The following is a 13578-nucleotide window of genomic DNA, read 5'->3' as shown; positions in this document are numbered from 1 at the left end:
ACATATTGAATTTCTGTCTTAGGTTTTTTTTGTTTTTGTTTTTGCAGTTCTGGTGAACACACCCAGGATGTCATGCATGCTGAGCAAGTGCTCTACCATTAAGCTATAGTCCAGGTCCCTTGTCTCCAGTTTCGGAAAAAGAAAAAGATCTTTTTCAACTAAATTCTTTTTATTTTGGTACTGGGTATTGAACTCAGGGGTGCTCTATTACTGAGCTAAATACCCAACCTATTTTATTTTTTAATTTGAGCTCATTAAGTTGCCCAGGTTGACCTGGAACTTGTGATCCTCCTGTCTCAACTTCCTAAGAAGTGGCATCAGAGAAGTGAGTCACCACATCTGGCTTAGGAGATAAAATTTGAGTCTTGGCAAGGTCTGAAAACTGCTGGTGTACATCAAAGTTTTCACAGATGAGAAAACTGAAGGTCATAGAGGTAAAGTTATTTGCCTAAGGTTATGAAGCTTCTCAGCAAGGGATTTGGGACCAGGAGTCCTGTCCTTTCCCTGTTGCATGATGCTGGGTAGAGAAAGAAACTATTCTTTTTTAAAAAAAAATTTAATTTGTTCTAATTAGTTGTACATGATAGTAGAATGCATTTATACATTTTGATAAATCATATAAAAATGGAGTGTAATTTCTCATTTTTCTGATTGTACATATTGTAGAATGACATTGGTCATGCAGTCATATATGTACATAAGGTGATAATGTCTGTTTCACTCTATGATGTTTCCTCCCCCCACACCCCTTTCCCTCCCTTCAGTCCTCACTACCTACTATAAAGTAACTCTATTCTTCCCTAGCATCTCCCCCAGCATCTCCCCCACTATTGTGAATTAGCATCCGCATATCAGAGAAAACATTCGGCCTTTGGTTTTTTGAGTTTGGCATATTTCATTTAGCTTTACATTCTCCAACTTCATTCATTTACCAGCAAATGCCATAATTTCACTCTTCTTTAAGGCTGAGTAATATTCCTTAGAAGAACTGTTCTTTTAAAGCACATATAATGTGGACAGGAAGAAAGGTACTGTTACGTGCCCATCTCTCTGGGATGCAGAGCAAGAAGAATCTCTTGAAACACCTCTTGAACAATAGAAGGTTTTATTTCCATTGTGGTCATAGAGGACAACAGTATGGATGTGACCCAGGTCCTCTGGCTTCTTTGACAATTGGATGAAAACATGTTATGTTTGATATAGATTCTTCCACAGTTTGTGGTGTCAGGTTTGAACTGACAGTTCAAACTGTCAGTTTCATTGCAAATAAAATTTTCATCTCTACTCTTTGGCTTATTATTATTATTTTTGTTGGATTTCTGGAGAAGGATTTTGGAAATGTGCACCAAGACTACATTATTTTCTAGTAGTGTGAATTTAAACTTTAGAGCTGAGTCATATTTAGGCCTATCAAACTTTAGAAAGTTTTTAGGTGAACAAAGAGATGTAAATTAAAATGTCCACAGTGTTTTTAAACAATGCCTTTGTAATTTTCATTATAACAATAAAGATTGTTTTAAGAGGTTGTATATCATTGCAGGAAGAGACTCTGGAAATCTGTATGACACTGGGAAAGACACTTACCCTCTCTGTGCCTTGGATTTCCTTATCTGTCAATTGGTGATAATATAGTACCTTTGTATATGGTTGCTATGAAGATCAAGTATGTCACTTCAGTAATATCAGCATTGGTATTTGTGTTAGTAAGCTCTTTGTTGCTGTGACAGAATGCTTGAGAAAAACAACTTAGAGGAGGAAAGGTTTATTTTAGCTCACGGTTTTGGAGGTTTAGTTCATTACTGGCTGGCTCCATTGTTTTGGGACCGAAGTGAGGCAGAGCATCATGGCGGAAGGGCAGAGTGAAGGAAAGCTTCTCAGATCATGGCAGCCAGGAAACAGTGAGAGGGCAAAGAAGAGGCTGGGGACAAGACATGCTCCTCAAGGGCATGCCTCCAAGGACTGGCTCCTTCCAGCTAGGTTCCATATCCTACAGTTTCTACCACCTCCCATTGGCTTTTCAGCTATGAATTCCTAACGAGTCAATCCATGGGTGAGATCAGAGCCCTCATGAGCCAGTCACGTCCTAAAATCTCTACCTGTGAGCATGGTTGCACTGGGGGACCAAGTGTTCAACGCGTGAGTCTTTGTGAGACACTTCATATCCAAACCTTAATAGTATAACCCAAACCGTAACAGTCTCTCTCAACAATATTTCTCAAATTCTAAAAATTTCTTGTCCTAGATGTAAATATTGTCCTTTTGCTTCTGTCTACTATAGACTGAATATTCCTATTCCCATCCCGTTCATATGTTGAACATGATGGTACTTGGAGGTGGGGCCTTTGGAGGTGATTAGGTCATGAGCGAGGAGCTCTAGTGGATGGGATTAGTGTCTCTATGAAAGGAATCCCAGAGAGCTCCCTTGCCACGTCTAACATGGAAGAGCACCACAAAAAGTCAACAGCTTCTGAACCTTGATGCAGGTTCTCACCCAGAATCAAATCTATGTGTACTTTGTTCTTGGACTCCCAGTCTCTAGAACTCTAAGAAATAAATTTCTGTTGTTTATGACCCACCAAGTCTATGGTATTTTTGTTATAGCATCCCAAATAGACTAAGACATTACCTACTAGACTGTCTCAGGACCCACAGCATCTCTATTCTATTTGAATTTCTTTTTCTTTAGAGGGTCTTCTGGGTAATTTCCTTGCTTCCAGCCTTCAATTCACTAACATTCTGTTCACTATGCGTTGTAATCTAACTTTGATGTCGACAACTTCCTGTATACACAATCCATTTTGTAGTTGGAGACATGGTTATTCAGCTATGTGGCTTTTCTCAGGCACCTCTGCAGCTAGTTGTGACTACACGACTAATGCAAGTAGAAGTGAGAGTACATCTCTTGTGTACTTTTTTCCTTGTGAGCTGAAGTAATGCTACTAAAGAATTGTCTGTGGAACACACCAAGTTCATGTACTGTCTCTGGTTTGCTATGTTATATCAGTTCAACATTGTCATAATATCCAAGCATCTGATCATTTTTTGGTAATTAATTTTATTGTATTTTATAAAGATAATGGTTCAAAATGAATTAAACATGGCTGAGGATGTGGCTCCATGGTAGAGTGCTTGCCTAGCATATACAAGGCCCTGGGTTCAATCCCTGCATCTCGAAAACAAACAAACAAAATGGATTAAACAAACAAACAATAAAAAACTGTCCTCTTACCTATGTCTGTGGTCAACTGACAAGAGGACAGCTGAGAAACAGATGGAAGAAAACTGTGGCCTGAATAACCACCTGCAGCCTGCCAACCTGCAATGTGCCCATCAGGGAAATAGACCTCAGAATTAAAGAAGACACAAACCAAATAGCCATTTAACCTGTGGAATTATTGCTAGGCATTTTCCTGGGGAAATCAAATCTTACTCTATCACAGACCAATTCCATTTTCAATTCTAATTCATAGATATCTCATTTCTAGAAATTGTATTTGATTCAAATCTCTTTAAGAAGATTCTCATTCCTTGATCACATTTGCAAGTCTCTATTTTTTTTAAATCTTTCAACATTGTTTAAAATAAAGTCTTACTTCAGCACCAAAATATATCAGATAGGAATTTTCACACTGAACTGCTAAATCTACCATATGCAGAGATTCATCAGTAATTTCTGAGAACTTGTTCTGCAATGCTTATATATTTTCCATGATGCTGAGAATATGGAAGGATTATAAGAATGGATGAGAGAAGACATTAATGAGAAAGATCTCTTTAGGAAAATTTATATTGCAAGTTCCGTTCTTTCCCTATCTTAAAAAAGAATCTCACACCCAAGTTGGTGGCAGAGGTGTGTGTTTGGGGGGCGGGGTGTAAAAGCAGAGCCTGCCCCTGGGGACAACTGATATGTAGGCAGACATTGACTAATTAATTTAAAACTTGTTGAAAATTTTTTCATTTCTATTTTATTTGATTGGGTGGGACTTAGAAAATCTTGAAAATTGGTTGTGTTAATACAAACTGGGTGCTTTAAACTAAGAAAAATTTATTTTCTCAAAGTTCTAAAGGTCAGAAGTTCAAATTCAAGGTATTGGCAGAGGTATGCTGCCTCAGAATCCGCTGGGGGAGTGCTACAGCTTGGTTGTTGAATGTCCCCCACAAGCCCATGTACTTGAAGTATTGGTGCCCATTCTGTGGAACTATTGACAGATGGTGGAACTTTTAAGAACTGGGGCTTACTGGTAGTATATCGTGGTACTACCCACCAGGATATACTACTTCACTATAGGACCAAAGGCAACAGGGTAATGAACCAGATGGACATCTCTGGAACCATGAACCAAAGTAAACAATTTCCCTCATTAAGTTGACATACTCAGACATTTTGTAACAGTGATGGAAAGTTGAGGGAGGATTTTCTCTTTTTGTCTCTTTCAGCTTTTGGCATACCCAAGTATTCCTTGGTTCATGACTATAGTCTTCACATGGCCTCATACCTCTGTGTCTGTGTCTTTATGTCTTTTTCCTCTTTGACTGGATTAGTGTCCAACTTCCCTCCTTTTATAAGGAACACCAGTCATATTTAAGACCCACTCTACACCAAGATGACCTTATCCTAACTAATTACCTCTGCAACACCCTCATTTCACCTCAGGTCACTTGCTGAGGCATTAGGGATTAAGATTTTAACATTTCTTTTTTGTAGGCATAATTCAACCAATAATATGGGCAGTGAAAGCAAAGGTGAGAGTCTCACAAAAAGAATGAGAAACCCATTTTCTCCGTGTCTGCTTTTCTATAACTCTGGCTTCTGCTTTACTCAATAGGTCTACATCCTTATTTCCTCAAAAAACTTTTTTGATATAAACTTCCTGCTTCAAAGGCTCTTGACCTCCCAACCTCCTATCTGAATCTGTGCCTTATCTCTGAATTGCCCTCTACTCACACCTCACTTTATGCCCCTGGTCTCCATGATGGATCCTGCTCACCCTCCCTTTCAGACCTCATACCTCAGCAGACTAGGCAGTCAAGGTCATAGCCTTGACCTTCTTCCACTCCCCAGCAGGATGCATAGTGTGTCCCTTTCTCTTTTTGTCTAGTACACCATGAGCCTCTCATGTCAGAAGTCTTGTTTTCAAGTCTCCGTCTTGCATGACCTCCTGGATTCAGCGTCTGTGGATCGCTGTGCTCTGGCCACCTACTTCAGGGCTGCTTCTGTGTCTCAGAGCTGGGAATCCCAGGGAAATCTCCTGGGGTGAGAAAAAGTTCTCATGTCAGACATTGAGATTGCCAGTAACTTTCCTTCAGGACCAGTATGACTATTTTAAACATTTGCTGAAGTACAGGAATCAGTGCTTGTAAGGAGGAAAGACGCAGCTGTTGGAGAGATATTTAATATTAGAAGACATTCATGTGGAGTGTATGCAATTTAACTGAGGCCCGGAGTTCAAACTTTTTCCCCCAATCAATCCTTTCATGTTTCTATAAATTCACTAGCGTTTTAGAAAAACAATACCTTAAGCCTGTAACAGAGGTTATCCCAGGAACCCTGTTTAGCTTACTTAAGATTTCCTTCAGAATACACCCCCCTGAGAAGAGGAGGACCATGTTTAGAGTTTGGGACTGAGCTTTAGGGAACTGAAGTGTTTCAACTTTCTGCATTTTAGTTTCCTCATCTGCAAAATGAAGGGTGAGTGAGTTTACAAAGTGCTTCCAGTCCTAACATTCCAATTACATATATAAATATTGATCAAAATCTTTTAAAGTGCATCAAATACATTAAATATTAAATATCTATATCCCAATCCAATACCTTTATACACTTTTATTACCAGGAAAAAAAAATCTCATAACTTTCTTTTTCTGTATTAATACTCTCACTCTACCCAAATTTAGGAAAGAAACAAATCTGCAAATTAGCTACAGAAAATAAAAAATTAAAACTGTCTGACTCTGGAAAACTTAACATCCTCCATTAAACTATATAAAATTCACATTTTTAGGGTTTTTTTTCCCCTTAAACACATGAGCCAGTCTAAAAATTATTTTTCAACTGAACACATTGTCCAGAGACAACTTGAACTATCCTGTTCACGCGGGAGTGCAGCCAAAAACGTCTTCCTCCCTATAAAGTAGTTCTCTAAATCAAGACCAACTTTTTAATGATTCGAAGTCAAGGAAGCATTTTGGATGCTACAAAGAAAAAAAAAAAAAAGCTCTCAGACATGAGATTATGCTTCCCATTTACCCTAATGAGGCCATAGTTTAAAGTTTAGAAAAAGTTCTTTTCTTCGTGACTATAGGCCATATGAATAGACCCCTTCAAACTAGAGTTTCATAATAATGTTTTCAGAATGTCACAGAGGTCTCTCTTAAAATCATCTTTTTGTTTTAAAAACATTATATAATTTAGAAAACAATATATGTGTATGCAGACTAATTGTTTAGTCAGAAATGTGTGTCACCAGGCTGGGACCCCAGAATGGACTGATGGTTTGAAAGCACAGGGAGTTGGCTGGTAGCTGTGAACGTTCATTGGTTACACATTTGGTATTCATTTCCCTTCTTCTCCCTTCCGAAAAGGAGCCGAAGTTCCTTTGGGGGAGCTCCTGCTTCCCTGTTTGAAGCTCTGCAGTGAGTTCCGCTTGGGGTAGGTAGATGCAGGCAATCTCATCTCATTTCCACCAGCCAGACAATTTGTCTGAATGTTTGTGTCCCCCAAATTCAATTGCTGAAACTCTAACCCCCATGGTGATGGTAGTAAGAGATGAAGCCTTCGAAAGATGATTCAATCACGAGAGAGGAGCCCTCATGAAGGGAATTAGTGGCCTTGTGAAGGGGGCCTGAGAGACCCCCTCACCTTTGCACCACGTCAGTACACAGGGAAAAGGCACCATCTTTGAATCAGTAAACAAGCCCTCACCATACATCAAATTTTCTGGTACCTTGTTGTAGGATTTCCCAGTTTCCAGAGTGTAATCAATACATATCCATTGTTCAAGAACTCCTCAGCCTATGGTATTTTGTTACAGTGGCCTGTACAGACTAAGACAAAGCTGGTAGCTTTCTTCTGGCTCCAGGGATTGGTGCAGTGTGCCTGGGTAGCATGAAAGTCAGTACTTTTGTGGAAAATGGCTCTTCGTAGATGTGAAGAAGGAAGTATAAAGATCTAGTTTTTGCTCTAGTGGTCACATTACCATTCTGAGGGAAGCAAAACTGATATAAGGAGAGATGAAATAATGATCCAATTGTAGAGAATTGTGGTGAGAATGTGGGAGAGTGAAAGGAGGGAGAAGACAGACAATAAACAGAAAGAAACAAATAGATAAGGTTAGCATGCAAAGACATGGCCAGAGAGGGGAGAATGGGATAGGCAGGGAAATGTGTTCTACAGCTCCTCCATAGAAGTCTGGGTCCTGAGCAAGAGGGATTTCCCACCAATCAGGGAACCTCCTGTGTGTCTTTGCTGCAGATTTCCAGCTGCATGCAGTTTGCACATGTCCACTCTGTGACCCGGTGGACTGGATCCCTGTCTCTTTCCTGGCTTCAGGTACTGTGGACTTTGTGCAGTGCCTTGCTCACATCAGTAGACCACAGTTTCCATTGTTGCAGTTAACTGGAAAGGGGGTCATGAATACAAGAAAAATCCCTTCTTGACTCCCCCTTCGATGTGTCTGCTAGAAGAGAGGGAAGGAGACTTTCACCTTGAAGCTTCCCCGCCTTGCAGACCTGCCAAGGAATGTGCTCCGGGGCAGAAGAATTTCCACAGCTGCGTGGAGGGTGGTGTTCCAATGGCCAGGTCCCAACTGGTGCTTTTGGTCCATGGGAACACTTGGCCTTTGCAGGGAGGTCAAGGAAACCTAGAAAAAATGATAGAGGGGATGAAGGCGAGAATGGTGGCAAAATATGAGAAGAATGGGGACAATTTCTCCTGAGGAGAGGAGTCTAAAGGCAGGCAGCTCACACAGGAACCTGATTCTGAGGAAGATTCTTTCTCTTTCTGGGGCTTAGTTTGTTCATCTGGGTAATGAAGCAGATTAACTAAATGGTCCATATAGTTGCTTTCAGCCTTAAATTGTGTATTTGGGGGAATAATTTCTACACATATTAAAGAGTTCTTTATGCATAAGGTGGTGTCTATCTTTCAACTCCATTGTAACAAAAGAAGAAAGTATGACATCTGAAGCAGAGTTTTGAGAGTTGTTTTGACCCTAAGAAGAAAACAATGGAAATTATGAAATTCCATTTTCTTGGAAATTTATAAGAAAATAGTACATTGCTATTTTGGGGGATTCCCTAAAAATGTGAATTTGAATTGAATGGAGGTTAATATGTTAAAATGTAAATACTAGGTCTTAAAGTCTAAAAAAATTGTTCTTGTACCCTAATATAGAGGTCTGGGGTAACTTGCTTTAACATGTATGTTAGTAGTAAATTTTAGCCAAGTGGATTCCTTGTGAAGAGGAGATGGTTTCTAAACTAAGCAAGTGAGGTTTGTAATTCTGAGGTAGACAGAGAAAAATATTTGGGAGCATTAATTTTTACTTATTATTATTATTATTAAAATAATGCTCTAAGTTTAAAAAATATGATAAATAGTAGAATAATGGACCTTCCACTGCTAATGATTTCCATGTACCAATTCCAGAAGCCTGTGAATATGTTCCTCTATGGCAAAAGAGAGTTTGCAATGTGATCAAACTAAAGATTTTGAGATGTGATTTTTCTGGGTTATCCAGGTGGGGTCTGTATAATCACAAATGCCCTTAAAGAATGGAAGAGGGAGTCAGGAAGATCAAGAAAGATATGAGACAATGGAAACAGAAGTTGGGGGATGCGATTGCAGGAAGAGGGATTCAAGAATGCTCTAGAACATAGAAAAGACAATGAAACAGTTTGTCCTTCAGAGCCCCTGGGGGCATCGTGGCCCTGCTGATACCTTGATGTTGGTCTAGTGAACCTGTTTCAGGTTTCCAACCTCCAGCACTGCAAGATAATAAAGGTTTGTTGTTTTGAGGCACTAAAACTGTGATCATTTGTTACAGCAGCAACAGGAAATTAATATAAAGAGAGAAGACAAAATAAATGGACATAGGAAAAAAAAATCCTAAAGAAAAGGAGCAAGGAGAGACAAGACAAACTGGAAATAAGAAACAGAGCCAGAGTTGTGGAGACAGGTGTTGGTGGATGCAGTGTACCTGGACTACTGTGTCTCCTGGGAGCCCACAGAATGTAGGACTAGAGAGGAACTGGGAGCGGGAGAGAGTGATGGGCCTAAGGACAGACAGAACAGCGTCTCCTTCCTAGTTGGCTCAGCCTGCATCCCTCTCAAAGCAGCTTCTGAGATAAAGGCTTAGAGTGATGGAAGGAGGATGAAACAGGGCAGGAGGGAGAGCTGGTCCCAGTCTGTGTCATTGAGGTGGACACTGCTACAGGTGGCTGGTGCCTGACCAGGTGTGTAGCCATGCGGGCCCAGTGAGAGAAGCTCTTGCTTTTGGTCCATGCACAGCATCCATATGCTCTTCTGCTCCTCAGATTCATTTGTCTTAACTAGTTGCTCCTTTAGCATTCTACTCATGTTGGGTAATAATGATTTTCACCAAATAATTAGATGCACAACCACTGTGAGTTTTTGAGGGTTGTGTGAGGAAAACAGGTCAGTTGGGAGAAAATCCACCCTGGCTGAGTCATGATGCACAAGGAGACTAAGAAGGGGCAGAGAAAAATCCAGAAGAAAAAGATGGGTTCACACAGAAGGTAGGAGGTGTCCCCAAATATTTGTTTTTTTTCTATGAACTTTGGTGGCAGTCAGCATGCTGGTGCCCAGCCCTGGGTATCATAACTGTGTGGTTGCCACTATTGGAATCCTGGCTTCCTTCTACTCTGCTTTCTCCTGAAGGAATTCTCCTGGGAGAGCTTATGCAATGGGAGAACAGTGAGCAACCTGCAGACTTTCAGGGAATGCTATTGGACTTAGCATGCCCACTGACATGAGGGGACAGTCCTGATTCCAATTCAGGCACTAGGTGTCCCTTTGTGCCCCCATCCCTTCTCACCACTGTGACATTTTTATAATTTTATCCTACTCATATCACTAAACAACTCATGACCAGCAATGGCTGTTATCAGAACAGATGTGAGATTTTGCTCCCAATTCAGATACATGTGTGTGTGGCGGAGCGGGGGGAGTGTTTGAGTGAGGTCTTTCTTAAATCTTATTTTGTTTTAGTGATTTCTTGGGATTTTTAAACACATGCCCATGAACACAGGAAAGTCCCCAGATGAATGTGGGCACTCCCTAGGATCAGGGATCTTACTTAGACTCCTCTGTGTTTATATATATATATATATATATATATATATTTTTTTTTTTTATATAGGCTTTTAAAGTAGCTTCTATGTCCTCTTTGGTTACTAGGGGTAGGACTCAGCATCTGTAGATAGGGAAAATGCTAATATTACATGCATTTTATTGGTCATTTAGAGAAAAGGGGGAAAGGGAAACCAAAAGGGGATACGGATCTCTCCATGTAGAAATGCAGGATATGAACTACTTTCATTATAAGAACCACAAATGGGAGAAGTTTTGATCCCCCTCAAAGCCTCACCTATGAAAGTCAGGACTCTTGGGAAGTAACTGCACTCCCAGGCCCTACTGGGAGCAGTTTTAGGCTCTAGCCTCTGACATTTCAGATTGTGATTTTCAGATTGTGTTGTGATTTTGTATTCTACTGAGGTGGAGACAATGCCATGAATTCACCTGCTTTTTATTTTCCTCTTACTGGTCATATGGGAGGATTGTATTACCAGTGTCCCTTGCAGTTGAGTTGAGATCATGTGACTAGTTCTGGTCAAAGAGACATGTGTCCCTTCCAGGTTAAAACAGGGGTGAGTGGGAATGAGTTCTCCAGGTTTTCTCATTCCCTGCTGTAGTGACCCTGTGGAGACTTCAGATTACAATATGACAGAGCCTCCAGGGACCTGCATCCCTGTGGGTTCAAAGGCCCCCACTTTGGAGAAGTAGCATGGGAGATAAATGAATCTTCATTGGGCAAGACCACTGAGATTTTGAGATTAACTTGTTACTTCAGCATAATCTTACTTATCCAGACTAATACCAAGCAGAGCTCATGTGGTAGTTCTTTTTAAAACTTTTGTCATTTAGTGATGGTGAGTACATTCATGCTCCTCTCTTCTAACTATTTTGAGATATTACATTCACCCTGATATTGCCATGGAACCCCAGAATTTATACCTCCTATCCAACTGTAAGGTCATACCAACTGACAACTGCTTTCCATCTTCCTTTTCCCCTCCTCTCTCCAGCTTCTAATAACCACAATTCTATGTTCAACTTCTGTGAGATCAATTTTTAAAATCTCCATAAATGAGTGAGATCCTGCAGTGTTTGTCTTTCTACATCTGGCTTATTTCACTTGACCTAATGTCCTTAAGGTCCATCCATGTTGTCACAAATGACAGTATTTCATGTTTAATGGCTGAAGACTATTCCATTGTGTATATGTACCACATCTTTTTATCTATTCGTCTGTTGATGAACATTTATGTTGGTTACATATATAGAACTATGTGATAGTTTTGAAGCTTTGAAAAAAAATTTTTTTTTTCTCATTGAAATGTCACACATTTTCTTTTCTTTCCTTTTCAGTACAATTTCAAGTGCTTATGCTATGCCAAGACTAGTAATAGTAGTAGAAAGACTCCCTGGAAGGAAAACAAAAGGCAAGAGAAGTAATGCTTTATTGGAGTGTTTTGAGTTTGACATCCTGCGGAGGTTTGAATCAGAGGGTGGAGTAAACGGAGGTTGACTTGGGTTTTGGTCACAGAACTTCAGGAAGGGATGTCTAGGGTAGGACACATTCCGTGGCAAAGATGGCACTTCCGGTCACAGTGGTCTTCTTTCCTTTTGATAGCATCTATGTTGTTACTCTATATAAAACAGAAGAGAACACTTATTGACACCTGCCCTGTGTCTTCAGGGCACAGAGGAACAGGTCATATTAGAGAGAGTAGTGAGAAACAGTCCCTTGGTCGGGGTGGCCTAGCACAGATTTAGATTTGGGCATGCATTTTCAGGCAGTTGTGTGGGGGAAACCCACTTTCCCGTCAAGTCTGCACTCTTCTCATTTTTTATTTTCCCTTAGTGATCTTTTTCCAGCCCTAAGAGACAGTTTTCCTTTTGTCTGTGCCTCCTGAAGCCCATGTCTGTTGCCATTTGTCATGATGTGTTTTGCCATCCTTCCTTTTTCTTCCAATACCACTTCTGGCCCCAGCCTTTCTGTCCTCCATGCTCCACATGTGCCTCTCTCTTGGATGGTCGGTTGCCATTTATCTGTTTTATCATTATTGTTTGATAAGAAAGTTGTTCTTTGCTTTCCATGATGACAGCTACCTCATCTGTTTGGTCACTGTTATCAGGGCTGCCTGTAGGGATGTCTTATTTCACAAAAAAAGGGGTAGTCAAAGATTTTTGGGTGATCATTACTAATTAATTAATTAATTAATGATTATTGAGCACTATTTTAATGCAAATGCATTGTCCTAGAAACTCGGGATATGATGCATAAAAAACAAAACAAAACAAACAAACGAACAAACAAACCAAAACAGGGAACCAGTTCCCTGTTCCAGAGAAGATTACATTCCAGTTGAGGGGTACGGGCAGATGATCAATAAGCAATACAGTGAATAATCAGATGATATCAGTTAGAGAAGCAGACTATGGATGGAAGTGAGACATGTGATGGAAAGACAGGGGACTGGGGGTGTCGCTAACTTAATACGGATACTTTCTGAAGACTCATCAAAATGGTCACAATGGATCTGAAGTTTGAAGGACTAGGGGTAACCTGTCATGGACTATCTGGAGAAGAGTGTTCAAGGCTAAAAGATCTGAAAGTCTATGTGTTCTCACATAATGATTCACTTGGTATTGTTACTTCAGGAACAGGAACTAAGTCCAGTGACAGGAGGAAAAAACTGCACAAAATGAGGTTAGAGAAATTAGAGAACTGACAGAAACAGAGTGAGACCTTTAAGGTGCAGGCTTGGGAGACAACGATCTGCTAAGGGCCAAGGCAGCACCCTCCTCACTGACGGCTGACCTGTTCTCGCCTCCTGAAGCATTCCTCTGTTGTCCTCCACAGTTCCTCTGTTTCAGAGATCTGCTGGGATCACCATACAGGTGGGTCATGAACTCACTGAGATGCTCTGCCCAGGACCTAGAGAAACATACAAACATCTTCTCCTTCAAAAGGAGCCTGGACTGTGGATCTGGTTGTGTCCTGTACTTAATGCACAACCTTCCTGGACCCGCTTCTTTAGCAGGAAGTCTAAGGATGAAATGGTAAGATGCACACCAAGCCGCCTTCCAGTATCTGACCACAAGACTCAGAATACACTCAGCAATATTGGTTTCCATTCCTTTCCAAGAAATGGTGAGAGGAAACAATGGGAAAAAAGACACTTGCCATCCCCAGTGGTTTTGAGTGAAATGGACAGAACTCTGAATTCTTTTTCAACACCACTTTATGGAGGAATGGCTGATACATATATACA

The sequence above is a fragment of the Sciurus carolinensis genome, chromosome 3 (assembly GCF_902686445.1).
Source record: "Sciurus carolinensis chromosome 3, mSciCar1.2, whole genome shotgun sequence".
Classification (NCBI taxonomy): Eukaryota; Metazoa; Chordata; class Mammalia; order Rodentia; family Sciuridae; genus Sciurus; species Sciurus carolinensis.
This window is presented reverse-complemented; position numbering follows the sequence as displayed.